The 12087-nt window shown below is 42.7% G+C and overlaps 1 long non-coding RNA gene across 1 annotated transcript in view; it reads left to right on the forward strand.

Moving 5' to 3' along the window:
* LOC106735049 (uncharacterized) overlaps nt 1-12087 on the forward strand; it is a 58203-nt gene that overhangs the window by 1301 nt on the left and 44815 nt on the right. Inside the window, exon 2 of the long non-coding RNA XR_001370483.2 lies at nt 3365-3574. This is a non-coding gene — a long non-coding RNA (uncharacterized LOC106735049). The remainder of the gene's footprint in view (nt 1-3364; nt 3575-12087) is intronic.

Here is a 12087-nt window from a genome sequence, read left to right on the forward strand (position 1 = left end):
AGCAGGAAGTGGTTTTGATTTGTTTTGGGTGTATAAGTCAGAGACATGTGGAGGACAGAAGTGTTCATGGTTTGTGAGTTTTTTATATATGAACTGATTTTTGCATATCTTATCTTGAGGTATTTTGAGGTTGTAGGTTTTTCTTTAGTGATATTTATACATGTACCATGACTCCCCATATTAGAGATATTAAAAAACATTACGGCCAGCTGGTGTCATAGTGGTTAATGTGCTGGACTTCCACATGGCCAACTGGTATTCAAAAAAGGGTCCCGGACCTGAGAGCTTGTTTTCCTACTTCCTTCTCTCTCTCTGGTCAAATTAAACAAATAATAATTATGAAAATAAAAAGAATTATTTTATTTAACTTTATTTATTTATTTATTTTAATTTGACCAGAGAGGGACAGAATGAGAGAGAGAGGGAAAGTGAGAAAGCAAGCTGCCAGGTCCGGGAGTGAAACCACAGTTGCCCGTGTGGGAGTCCAGCGCCCTCAACCACCATGCCACCCGCCAGTCCTGAAATAAAATAATTCTTATGGGCTGGCAGGTGATGTGTGGTTAGGAGCGCTGGACTCCCACGTAGCTGACCACAGTTTGAGTCCCGGACCTGGTGGCTTGTTTTCTTGCTTCCTTTCTGTCTCTTGCTATGGTCAAATAGAAAATAACAATAATGATAAATAAAATACAATTCTTAAATAAATGAAATAATTATTACAAAAAAAGAAATATTAAAAACATAATTATTGTTATTAAAAGCAATTTAGGGAAAACCTATCAAAAAACAACAAAACAATAAAGACATATAAATACTGAATTTTTCCTATGATCAATTTTTAAAAGAAAATAACTAAAATGAAAAACATTGCACAGGTCATTTTCAGAAAAGAGTTGTATTTACCTCATAATCTTATTTAAAAATGCAAATAGCTTGCTAACTAGAGTGAACCAAGTGACTTATTTTTCAACCTTGGAATAAAAACTCAATTAAAGCGACAATTGAACTGTAATGGCACCAAGGGGTTCAACTTGACCCCACATACCAAATGATAATCATCTTTCAAGTGTACAAACAAGGAAGCAGAGTTATCAAAGACAGAGAAATACATTTGTTCAAAGACCATTTACTGCTTTAACTGGAGGTGAAAGCTTGCCAGAAAGCATAAACACCTAACCCAGTGCTATTCATAGGCTTAACATGTTCAAAGACTTGGGGGGCAATTTAAAAATACCTTTGAAGTTGTGGGGATTCATCATCATATCTAATAATGCCTACTTTCGACCGCCCCTCTCCAAGGAGGGCAAAGCAATTTATCTGACTTATTTTCATGACATCCTTGTGAGATAAGGCAACCACCATTATCTCCCTTTTGCAAATGGCAAAACGGAAACACTGGGAGGTAAATTCGCTTGAAGGTCAGTAGCAGGCCCGAAAATTGAAACACACACATTAAAGCTTTCAGCACCCATTTTCGTTTAAGTACAGGAAACTAAACCAACAACCAAAACTACAAAATAAGAATCTCGTACTTTTTCATTCTCCTTTTCAAGTTCAAGAATAGTGAACGGCCAATCAGTTGTCCCTTGTCTGGCTTGGCTAGGAAAACTGTTTAAAAGGCTTTTATTTATTTTACAGCCAGTATTAGGTCATCGGAAAAGTCATGATGCATTTTTGCATGACCCAGTAAACCTTACTATCTGAAATGAGTGAAATATGTTTTAAGTTGTGGTGTTCATTTAACAAACCCTTATGGACTACTCTGCAACACATGGCGTTTGGGGTATTGAGACTTCAAAGGTGAAGAACACGTTCCCCATCCTTAAAAGTCTTCCTGGAGAGAAAGAATATATAAGCATATATTATCTGGTACAATTTTGTGTTATTTAAACTGAACTAAATTCTTCATTTTATCCCCCCAAAGTATTTCATCCTCACTTTTTCCATGTCTGCAAATACCTCTCCCATACACAACTGCTCAAACCAATAAGCTGGGTGTCATCCCACTGTCTCCCTCTCCTTTGACCCAGCGTGTTCTCTGGACTGTCTTGGAAGCAAACCCTGGAGTCATCAGTCTAACCACGAATTCATTCCTCCACGGCCAGAGCGATTTTGTTAAAAGGCAATCTGAAACGTGTTTCTCCTCTTCTTAACGCTTCAATGGCTTCCCATTGCATTTGGAATAAAATCCCAAAGTTAGTAAAGATGGTTTGCACGATCTGGTCCCTGCTTACCTGTCCCACCTTATTTCTACCCCTCTTCTCCTCCTGGACCATGCTGTGATCACACAAGCCACCCTTTTAGCTCCAGGACTTCCTGAGCTCTGTCTCACCTTAGGGTCTCTGTTTAAATTGTACTTGGAGTTCCTGGCTGGACCTTCTCATCCTAAAATCTCAACTCATATACCACCACCTTGTCACAAGCCTCTCTGATTCTTTTTTTAAAATTTTATTTTATTCATTGTCATTATTATTATTTTTTTTAAGTTGAGCAGAGAGAGACACAGAGAGAGAGGGAAAGTAAGAAAGCAAGCTGCCAGGTTTGAGACTCAGACTGTGGTCAGCCATGTGGGAGTCCAGCCGACTTAACCACCACACCATGTGCCGGCCCCCTGATTCTTTTCTATTGATTTTTTTTAGGGTTTTTTTTTTTTGGAAAGAGTTGTTGATTTGTTTTATGTATTATTATTATTTTAATTTGACCAGAAAGGGAGAGAGAGAGGGAAAGTGAGAAAGCAAGCTGCCCAGTCCAGGACTAGAACTTAAATTGGCCGTGTGGAAGTCCAGCACCTTAGCCACCACATTGTCTGCTGGCCTGTGATTCTTTTTTTTTTTTTTTTTAAGAGATTTTTTTGCTATATAGCATATTTGCTGGAGAAACAGACAGAGACAGACAGAAAGCAAGAAATCACCACCCAGGGGATGGCCATGTCACAATCCCTTCTCCATTCTCCTCTTGGGATTTTGGGCATGCATGCACATGTGCCCAGTGTGTTTTAAGCCACTGGGTCTGGGACATGAACCGCAGTCAACCACGTGGGAGTCCAGTGACGTAACCGTTATGCCATCTGCTGGCCCCTCTGATTTCTCTTTTAAAGCAGGTTCTCCCTCTCATGATGTTTTCCTAGTTTGTAATAAATTGTGTTCTTCACTGGGCCTTGCATAGGGGCAAACCCCAGGTCATGTGACGCGTTGATAGAGCACCATTGCCTGGCACACGTAGGTGCTCAGGAATTATTTGTTGAATGAACAAACGTGTGGTTTGGTGGCAAAGAACAGCCCATATCATTGTAACTGCTGTTTTACCAGCGCAGAGGCAAACTGCTAATAGACATCTGTAATTAATAATGCTTTATAATTTTTCACAGTTATATCGTAAAGATATTACACAAAGAAGCAAGTAGTAGGGCCAGCCCCATGGCCTGGTGGTGAAGGAAGCCAAATCCCACATGACCGACTGCAGGATTCCAGTCCCGGTCCAGAGGCTTATGGAACATACTAGACTCCTGTGTCTGTGCTCAAAATCCTGACAGGAGGGGAAAATGGAGAAGGGATTGCAGCATAACCATGCTCCAATGGTGAGTGCTCTTTTCCTCTCTGTCTCTCTCTGGTGAGTACATGCACCCGCTGGCATTGTTTTAAAAATGAAAAGTAGGAAACAGTCACCTTTAAGTAAAACTCAAGTTATTATTTGGTATATTTCTTGCCAATATCTTTTTACATGTTTATTTTACATTATTATATCTGAGATGTACATTATACACAACTGCATTTCAAATCCTGGCCTTTTCACTTAGTAAATCCTGAGTACTATTTTGTATTATTACAAAGGCTTCAGAACAATTATTGGTTCGTATTGTTGATTAGTGTTCCATTGGAAGGGTGTATCGTAATGTACATAACACTTCACTTCCTGGTGGATAGCTAACTGGTTTTCAATCTCTGCTATTGTGAATAGTTACTATGCAAAAAACTTTCTGTGTTTTTAGATTATTCCTTTACTTATAATTACTAAGAGTGCATGACCAACACAAACAGTAGTATTTGTTTTGAAGGAGAGTTATTCAGACTTAAATAGTATCCTTGGGTAATTTACCTATTTTGCTTTCTCTCCTAGAATTTCCCAAAGTTGAATTGTTTTTAAACTTTTTTTTTAATAGTCAGAGGACACATGCCCTTGTCAGAGAGAGAGAGCGAGAGAGAGAGGGAGAGAGAAACAAACAGACCCCCTAGTAGAACGTCGCCATGACTCAATCCCCTTCCTCCGTTTCTCCATCCTGCCTGGGTTTTGAGTACAAGCACATGTGTTTTTCAAGCCACCATGGCTGGCAGGATTTGAACCTTAGTCAGCCCTATGGGATCTGGCTCTTTCCACACAGCATTTACCACTGTGCCACAGGACTGGCCCTAGAATTTTTCTCGATCACCGCAGACATCATATATCGGCTTGTCTAGAGCACTAGCTCTGAGCACAGCTTAGTAGCTTCCACGTTTCCCAGAGTCCTTCTACTACCAAAAGGAAGGACACAGTATGTTTTCCATGTCTTATCTTCCCTCACACTCTTCGCTGCTTCCCTTTCGCTACCAACAGTTTTGACAAAGCAGGAGGTAAAGATAGCAGGGGCGAGGGAGAGAGGAAGGGAGGGAAGGAGAGAGAGAGAGAGAGAGACCAAGAGCACTGTCTCTCAGACTGTTTTGTTGTGGCTATAGGCCACAGGGTCAGGGTCGAGGTTTCAGTGCAGAGGCCAGACAGGTACATGACGCTGCCTCTCCTGTACCACAGCCTCTTCCTGCAGTCAGCTGCCTCTGTGTGGCAGAGGTGGCTGGAGTGACCTTGCCTGCGTCCAGGGTTGGTTCTAATCATCTCTCCCTTGCCCTCATGATCAGTTCCGGGATGGTTTAATCAGAGAAAAGTACTCATGAACAGCTGAGTGAAGTAAGAGTCTCTCCCCTTGAGTGGGAATGAACTAAGCAGTGTTGCTATTAGCCACCCGTGACTAAGAGCGAAGCTGGTTTGAGGATAGGGTTAACACATGAAGAAAGGCAGAGCCGGAAGGAGCACACAGAGAGGGGCCTCAGAATGCACTCTACTTAAAAGCTTGCCTACCTCTGGACTTTCCAAATGCATGCGCTCATAAACCTCCTTGATCATTGAAACCAGTGGAGTTGGAGTTTTTGTTGTTCCCACCCGGAGTTACGGTAGCGGATGCAGGCAGACTGGCATGACCATAATGGGACTGCTACTTGTGAAGTGATTGTATCGTGGCACTGTCCCGGAAGAGGGGCTAAGGGTGACGTCTGTCCTAGAGGGAACTGTTCTCTACAACACAGGGAAACCAACTCAGACTTCTGGGATCTGTTGTACTCTCCCCTGGACTCAGTGACCGGGCATTGCAAATTTTAAAGACAGGACATGCAACTTTCAGATGCTGTATTTGAAGTGAATACCCTCCTGTTTGAGTTGTTTTGTAACTATCAAGTACCACGGACGTGGTTTGTGCTTATTTATGTTATCAAACAGCAAAGGCACAGGGGTGCAATTCTGGGGGGACAACACAATCTTGACAACAGGCCTAGGCAATTCAGGGATGTAGGCCCCCAAACTAGGAAGTTGGGACCAGAGTGGGCTCAGAATGTTTATTACCAAGAGAGTCACATGAGTGATGTTATAACTGAGCTGAGAATGTCTTCTAATTTAACTTTTGTCTTAAGGTTAATTTTTACAAAGTGACTGCTGGAGCCAGCAGGTGGCGTGGTGGTTAAGGGTGATGGACTCCCACATGGCAGAATGCGGTGCAAGTCCCAGACCTGGTGGTTTGCTTTCTCCTTCTCTCTCTCTCTCTCACTCTGTCCCTCTCTGGCCAAATTAATATAAATAAATAATAGTTAAATAAACTAATTCTTTAAAGAAAAAGTAACTGCTTAAAAAGTTAAATAAAGGGACCAGCAGGTGTCATGGTGGTTAAGGCACTGGATTCCCATATGGCCAACCATGGTTCGAGTCCTGAATCTGGAGGCTTGCTTTTTCACTTCTCTATGTATCTTTCTGGTCAAATAAAAAATAATAAGTTAAATTAAAATGAATAATTCTTTTTAAAAAGTTAAATAAATATTATTTGATGATTGTCCAATGTGTCACTCCTGATAGAGACTAACTCTTTCTTTGGTATTTACTGTAACAGCCTGACTGTAGTGAAAAAAACAAAACCAAAACCAAAACTCGACTGCAGTGCCAGTGATAACCCTTCTGGATGTCCCTCTTTCTCTTAAGCAGAATGGTACTTACTCCTTACCCTCAAAGATCACCTTGACCCGATTATTAGTGTAATTTTCTGCACTGGTGCATAGGGAACTAAAATAGAGTTCCAGAGAGAGCAGGTATCGAAGGACTTCAATAAAGGGAATTTTTTGAATTCACCAGTTCTCTCTACTTTCTTCCACTCCTCAATCATTCTTATCTTTTCCCGATACTAATTCTGATCATATTTGGTTGTTTGGTCTTTGTTCAGCGACTCAGATACTGATGTTTTCTTAAGACATACAGCCTAACTACATAGTATTCTCAATTTCGCATTATTTAGATCCATGTTTTCCAAAGGCATTCTGCAGGGTGGTTTTTTGTTTTTTGTTTGTTTATTTTGAGAGGTTTTTGCTATAGGGCGTGTGCACTTGCCAGAGAGACAGAGAGCGAGAAATCAACCCCCAGTGGGGATGGCTACAGTGCATCCCTTCTCCTCTTGGGATTTTGGGCATGCGTGCCCATGCGCCTGGCCTGAGTTTTAAGCAGCCAGGTTAGGGATTCAAACCTCCATCAACTATGTGGGAGTCCAGGGATATAACCATTATGCCATCTGCTGGTCCCAGGGATGTTTGTTTATTTTTTCCATATGTTTTTTCAAATATCAGTCATCCAATAAATATATTTTTAAGTGTATTTATTTCTTCCATGAATGAGATACAAAGAGAGAGACAGAACTAGCACCCCCAATGGGGTCTCAATGCCATGATCCTCCCCCAGCCTCTGCCAGCCCCAGATCACAGGCCTGTGTGTCCTGGTGTTCTCGGGAAGGTCTCCATATGTGAATATGGAATCTTCCCAGGTGGGTCAGCCTCACAGAAGGTCAAGTTTTACCTCTGTGCTACCATCCTGCAAACATCCAAGAAATATTTACCCAGCCTCTGCTACGTGGCAGAATTATGCCGGCTACCAGCTACTGGTACCTGACCAAACTTCAGGATTCTAAGTTTGGCAATAAACTAGAGAAGACAGACAGTGACAAGTAACCTAGGGAATGTGTAATTGTAATGAAGAAACTGAACAGGATGCAATGGCTGGGGGAGAAGGACGCAGGGAGCAGATGGAGGAGCGACGTACATAGATCTGGGTTATGCTTTATAATAGATCTAGGCTAGAAATTTTATGGAATGGATAGGAGCCAATAGGGGGAAAGGTGAATTGGGGATGATTCCCACCCTTCTGGCTTGAGGAAATGGTATGGATATAGTGGGATTTAATACTATGAGGAGGAGGGCCAGCTGGTAGTGTATTAGTTAAGGTAAAAAGGATCCCACATGGCCAACTATGTGCTTAGAGTCCGGACACAGCAGTTTGAAAAACACACCTGTGAGTACCAGGGATCCCAGGAGAAGAAAGGAATGAAGCATGGCCATGCCCCCTGGGGGGGTGAATTCTCACTTTTCCTCTCTCCATGTCTGTCTCTGGTGAGCACATGCACTCTATTGAAAACTAAAAATAAGAAGAGGAACAGGTTCTGTCCTTATCATTCAAATCGATGATTCAGTGTTTCCATGTTGAGTGAAATGTAAAACATCTAAGTGGATATATTTATAAAGTTGCCACACAGGCTGTGCTTGTTTTTATCATTCCGGGAAAACTATTCATCTTCCTTTTAGTGGCAAAAACCCATTTGAACAATACATTATAATGTCATCTTGTTTATTGTTAAGAGTAGCTTTGGTGGACTAGGGAGGCAAGAAGCCAGAATGTAGGAGATTGAGAACTGATTTGTAGGAATTGATGGAGCGATAGTAGGTGTAGATAGTGCTTTGGTTTATCTGTGAAGAAAGGAGAGAGGCCAACAGGTGGCATGGTGGCTAGGGTGCTGGGCTTCCACATGACCAACTGTGGTTCGAGTCCTGGACCAGGCAGCTTGCTTTCTCTCTATCCCTTTTTTCTTTCTGTCTCTATCTGGGCAAAAAGAGAAAAAATAATAAATAAATAAAGTCTTGAATAAAAAGGGAAGAATAGAATTAGCTGGCAGTGAGTTGAGGGCAAGTTCTTTGATTACCGTATGTATGAACTGAAAGGAAGGGTCCTGTAGACCACTGAAAGTGGATGACTGCGATGGGGAGATTTCTGGAAAGGCAGTACAGCAGACGAGGGATTAGTCTTGGGGGGAGGGGGAAGAGCAAGAGTAAAGAAAACGGGCCAACAGATATATAGGTCGATGTAAAGATTCAATGCTGAAAATTGTTTTTTCTCTGAAGTTAGAGCCCAGGTCATTATCTTAATACTCAAACCTCCTTTACAAGTGTTATAAAGTGATTATTTAGCTTATTAATACGAAACACTGTTATAGGTCCTACTGTCTGAATTTTACGTGGATAAAACTGAGGGTAAGTAAGATGTATGACCCCCTCCCTTAAGCAATACTCCCGTCCTTGCAGTCTCCCCATGCTCCTTAGTAAACTTCTCTCCTTCCCACTCTTCAGTTGGTGGAGTGGAAAAGGGTGAGGGATAGCTATCCTTTCATTGCACTGAAATTTAGAGTATTAGCTTGAGTGTCTGACCTGGCTCCTCCTTTGGGAGCCCACAGTGTTGATGATAGTGCAGTGTATTCTTAATTTAAAATCCAATTCTTATTTTTCAATAAATAGGAGTGTCGTAGTGGGGAGACTGTAACATGATATATGAGATCTGGATGGGCTAAGAGAAATCTGATTTGTTGTCCCCACAAGTGGAAGGAACACTGAATTGAGAGATTGACCATCTGGACTTAAATCTCACTTTTGTCATGTGCTTTTTCAGTGACCTTGGGCGATTCACTTAAACTGGAGCCTCTATTTCCTTGTCTCTAAAGCGAGGTTCTTTTTAACTCGCAAAGATTTCTATGGATTAGATAAACCATGTGAAAGTGCACCGACATGCAAATTTGAGCTATACAACTCTCTTTCTTAAAAGAAATATTTTGAGACATGTTTTCACATTCTGAGAACGAGAATATAGGAAATTCATCTAGGTCCATGCAAATTGTCTGATCCAGACTTTGTATAGGTTATTGGACAAGATATAAAATACAAAGAATGATCTTTCCTTTTTTTTCTTTTTTTTTTTTTAGAGGTTTTTGGCTATAGGGCTTGTGCGCTCACCAGAGAGAGAGAAACAGTGAGAGGAAAAGTGAGAAATCACGCCCCACGGGGAATGGCCTCGCTGCAGTCCCTTCTCCTTTCTCCTCTTGGGATCTTGGGCACACACACACACACACACACACACACACACACACGTGCCTGGAGTGATTTTCAAACCACCAGTCTGAGGTTCATACTGGTCGACCACGTGGAGTCCAGCGACGGAACCACTACGCCATCTGCTGGCCCCCAAAGAATGATCTGAAGAATTTCAATAAGCCAGAATTTGATTAACCAAGCCCTTTAATTAATCAAGATTACTTTTTTTTTTTTTTGAGAGGTTTTTGCCTTAGGGCTCATGGTGGGGTGCGGTTGGTGGAAGACAGACACAGTGAGAGGAAAAGTGAGAGCTCACCCTCCAGGGGGGATGGCCACACTGCAACCCCTCCTCTTCCATTCTCTTCCTGGGATCCTGGGCACACACGCACGGGTGCTCCATGGCCACTGGGTCTGGGACTTGAACCATGGCCAGCTACGTAGCCGCTGCATCACTTGCTGGCCCTCGGGATTGCTTTGACATTTTCTGGTTCCTTGGATGTGTCTGGGCTGGATGCTTCGTCCTCCCATCTACGTTCTGTGGCCTATGGGGCGAGGGCATGGGTGGGGAATGGAGAGTCCGTGATCCATCCTTGCTCTTGTCGCTCCGTTTGACTTGTTCTGGAGCCCTGTCGCTGAGCCTCGTTCTGAGATCGTACATTTCTTCATTGTATGAGGCTTCTTCAGTTGCTCTTAACCATGTTTTCCAGCCGAAAGCATCCTGGCGAATGTGCAGCATACAGTAGTTGTGCGCAAGGTAATCTCAATCCCTATCCTCGCCAGCGATAAGCCTTTCTAGTGGGCCTTTCATCTCTTCCTGGCTAGAAATAAACCCAAAGGCCCAGAGCTTCGCAGATGAAAAGCAAAATGTCAATGTTCCAGAATCAGAAATGTGTCTACCCCATCTGCTCTGCCACCTTCCAGTGGCTGGCTGAATTTAGGTCTATTTCTGCCCTCGGTAGCCTCTGCCGGCCTCCTCGGACTTGGCTGCACTTGCCTAATTTTGGTTTCTGCTAATGTTTTATCTTTCCTACTTGTCTAGACTCCTCCTCGAGCTGGCCTCTCTGAGATGACCTCCTACTGCCCTACCCTCACCCCCCACCCCCGCACCCCCCCCCCCCCCCCGCCCCCCAGCGAGATGCACTTCTATTTTTGAGTTTAGCTTGGAGGCACAATCCCAGGCTGAGTCATAGTGTTGGCTGAATCAATCGATCACACCCGTGTTCCAGCCTCCCTTCTGCTTCTACCTCTGAATCCCTCACAACATTTGAAGCTAAAAAATCAGGAGAAATCAGGACCTGCTGGACTGAGAGTTTTCAATCAAATCACACCCCTTGGTCCCCGCCCATTATGAGCCTAGAGAGGGCCTGTTCTCGGTTCTCGATCCTCCTTCGGCTGTCCAGCCATAAACCTGAACCACCTCATTCTCCTTTCCCCTCGCAGTCTCCCACGTACTCCCTCCCCATTCTAACTCGAGTATAAATTGACCTATCTTCCACATTCTCAGCGCAGCTCTGCTTTCCATTTCCCTACTCTACAGCTGACATGATTGTGCATTTCATGCTTAAGAATTTTGTCAGTGGGTGGGCAGGTGGCATGGTGGCTAAGGCACTGGACTCTCATGTGGTTGAACGCTGTTCAAGCCTGGACCTGGTGCTTGCTTTCTCACTTACCCCCCACCCCCTGTCTTTCGCTAGCCAAATTAAAATAATAGTAATAATAATAAACACAATAAATAATTATTAAAAAAGAATCCTACTGGTTCTTTGTACAACAAAGGCAGGAAATTATCTTGTTGGCACTCTTCTGAAACCATTGAACAGTTCCAGAAACATACGAGATAAAACGACACAGAACTATACCAGGCTTGGCTCATTTGCCAAGTCTCATGGCCGATGATAGCAGTGCCTGACTCAGCCCCAAGTCCATTCTGCTCCTTTCACTCTATATTTTAATAGCACCCCTTCACCCCTCTATTGTGGAACTTCTAACATATTTTTTAAAATTCAGCTGTGAGGTTTGCTTTTCTGTCGTCTCGCCTAGACTGTAATGCTCTTTGAAAGATGAGATGGTTTCTTTTCTTCTTTTTCTCTTTTAGAATTATTTATTCAATTTTTTAATTTATTCATTTATTTTAATTTGACCAGAGAGAGAGAGAAAGTGAGAAAGCAAGCTACCAGGTCAGGGACTTGAACCGTGGTCGGCCATGTGGGGGTATCCAGTCCCTTAACCACCATGCAAAAAAAATAGTTTCTTTTCTTTCTTTCTTTTTTTTTTTTTTTTTCAAGGATGAGACAGTCTCTTCTTTAGCGCTGACTTCCTAATGATTGTGTGAGCCTGGTATGTAGCTGACATTTAGTACTACTTATTAAATGAACAGTGACGTGCATGAGATTGCTTTGTAAACGGAACATGCTATACAGTGTTAGTTATGATGGAACTACCTTAACGAGCCCACTGAAATATCAGTAAGCCATAATGGTTGGAAACAGAACTGTCAATACAACACAATCAATTACCAAGCTTAAAAAACATCATCCCCTGCTGCACACACATACACACATGGACAGACCATCCATGCCGTGTGTGGAATCAGATTTCGTACTTGGCATGCACGCTACGAAGG

The sequence above is a fragment of the Tupaia chinensis genome, unplaced genomic scaffold, assembly GCF_000334495.1.
Source record: "Tupaia chinensis unplaced genomic scaffold, TupChi_1.0 Scaffold000281_1, whole genome shotgun sequence".
Taxonomy (NCBI): domain Eukaryota; kingdom Metazoa; phylum Chordata; class Mammalia; order Scandentia; family Tupaiidae; genus Tupaia; species Tupaia belangeri.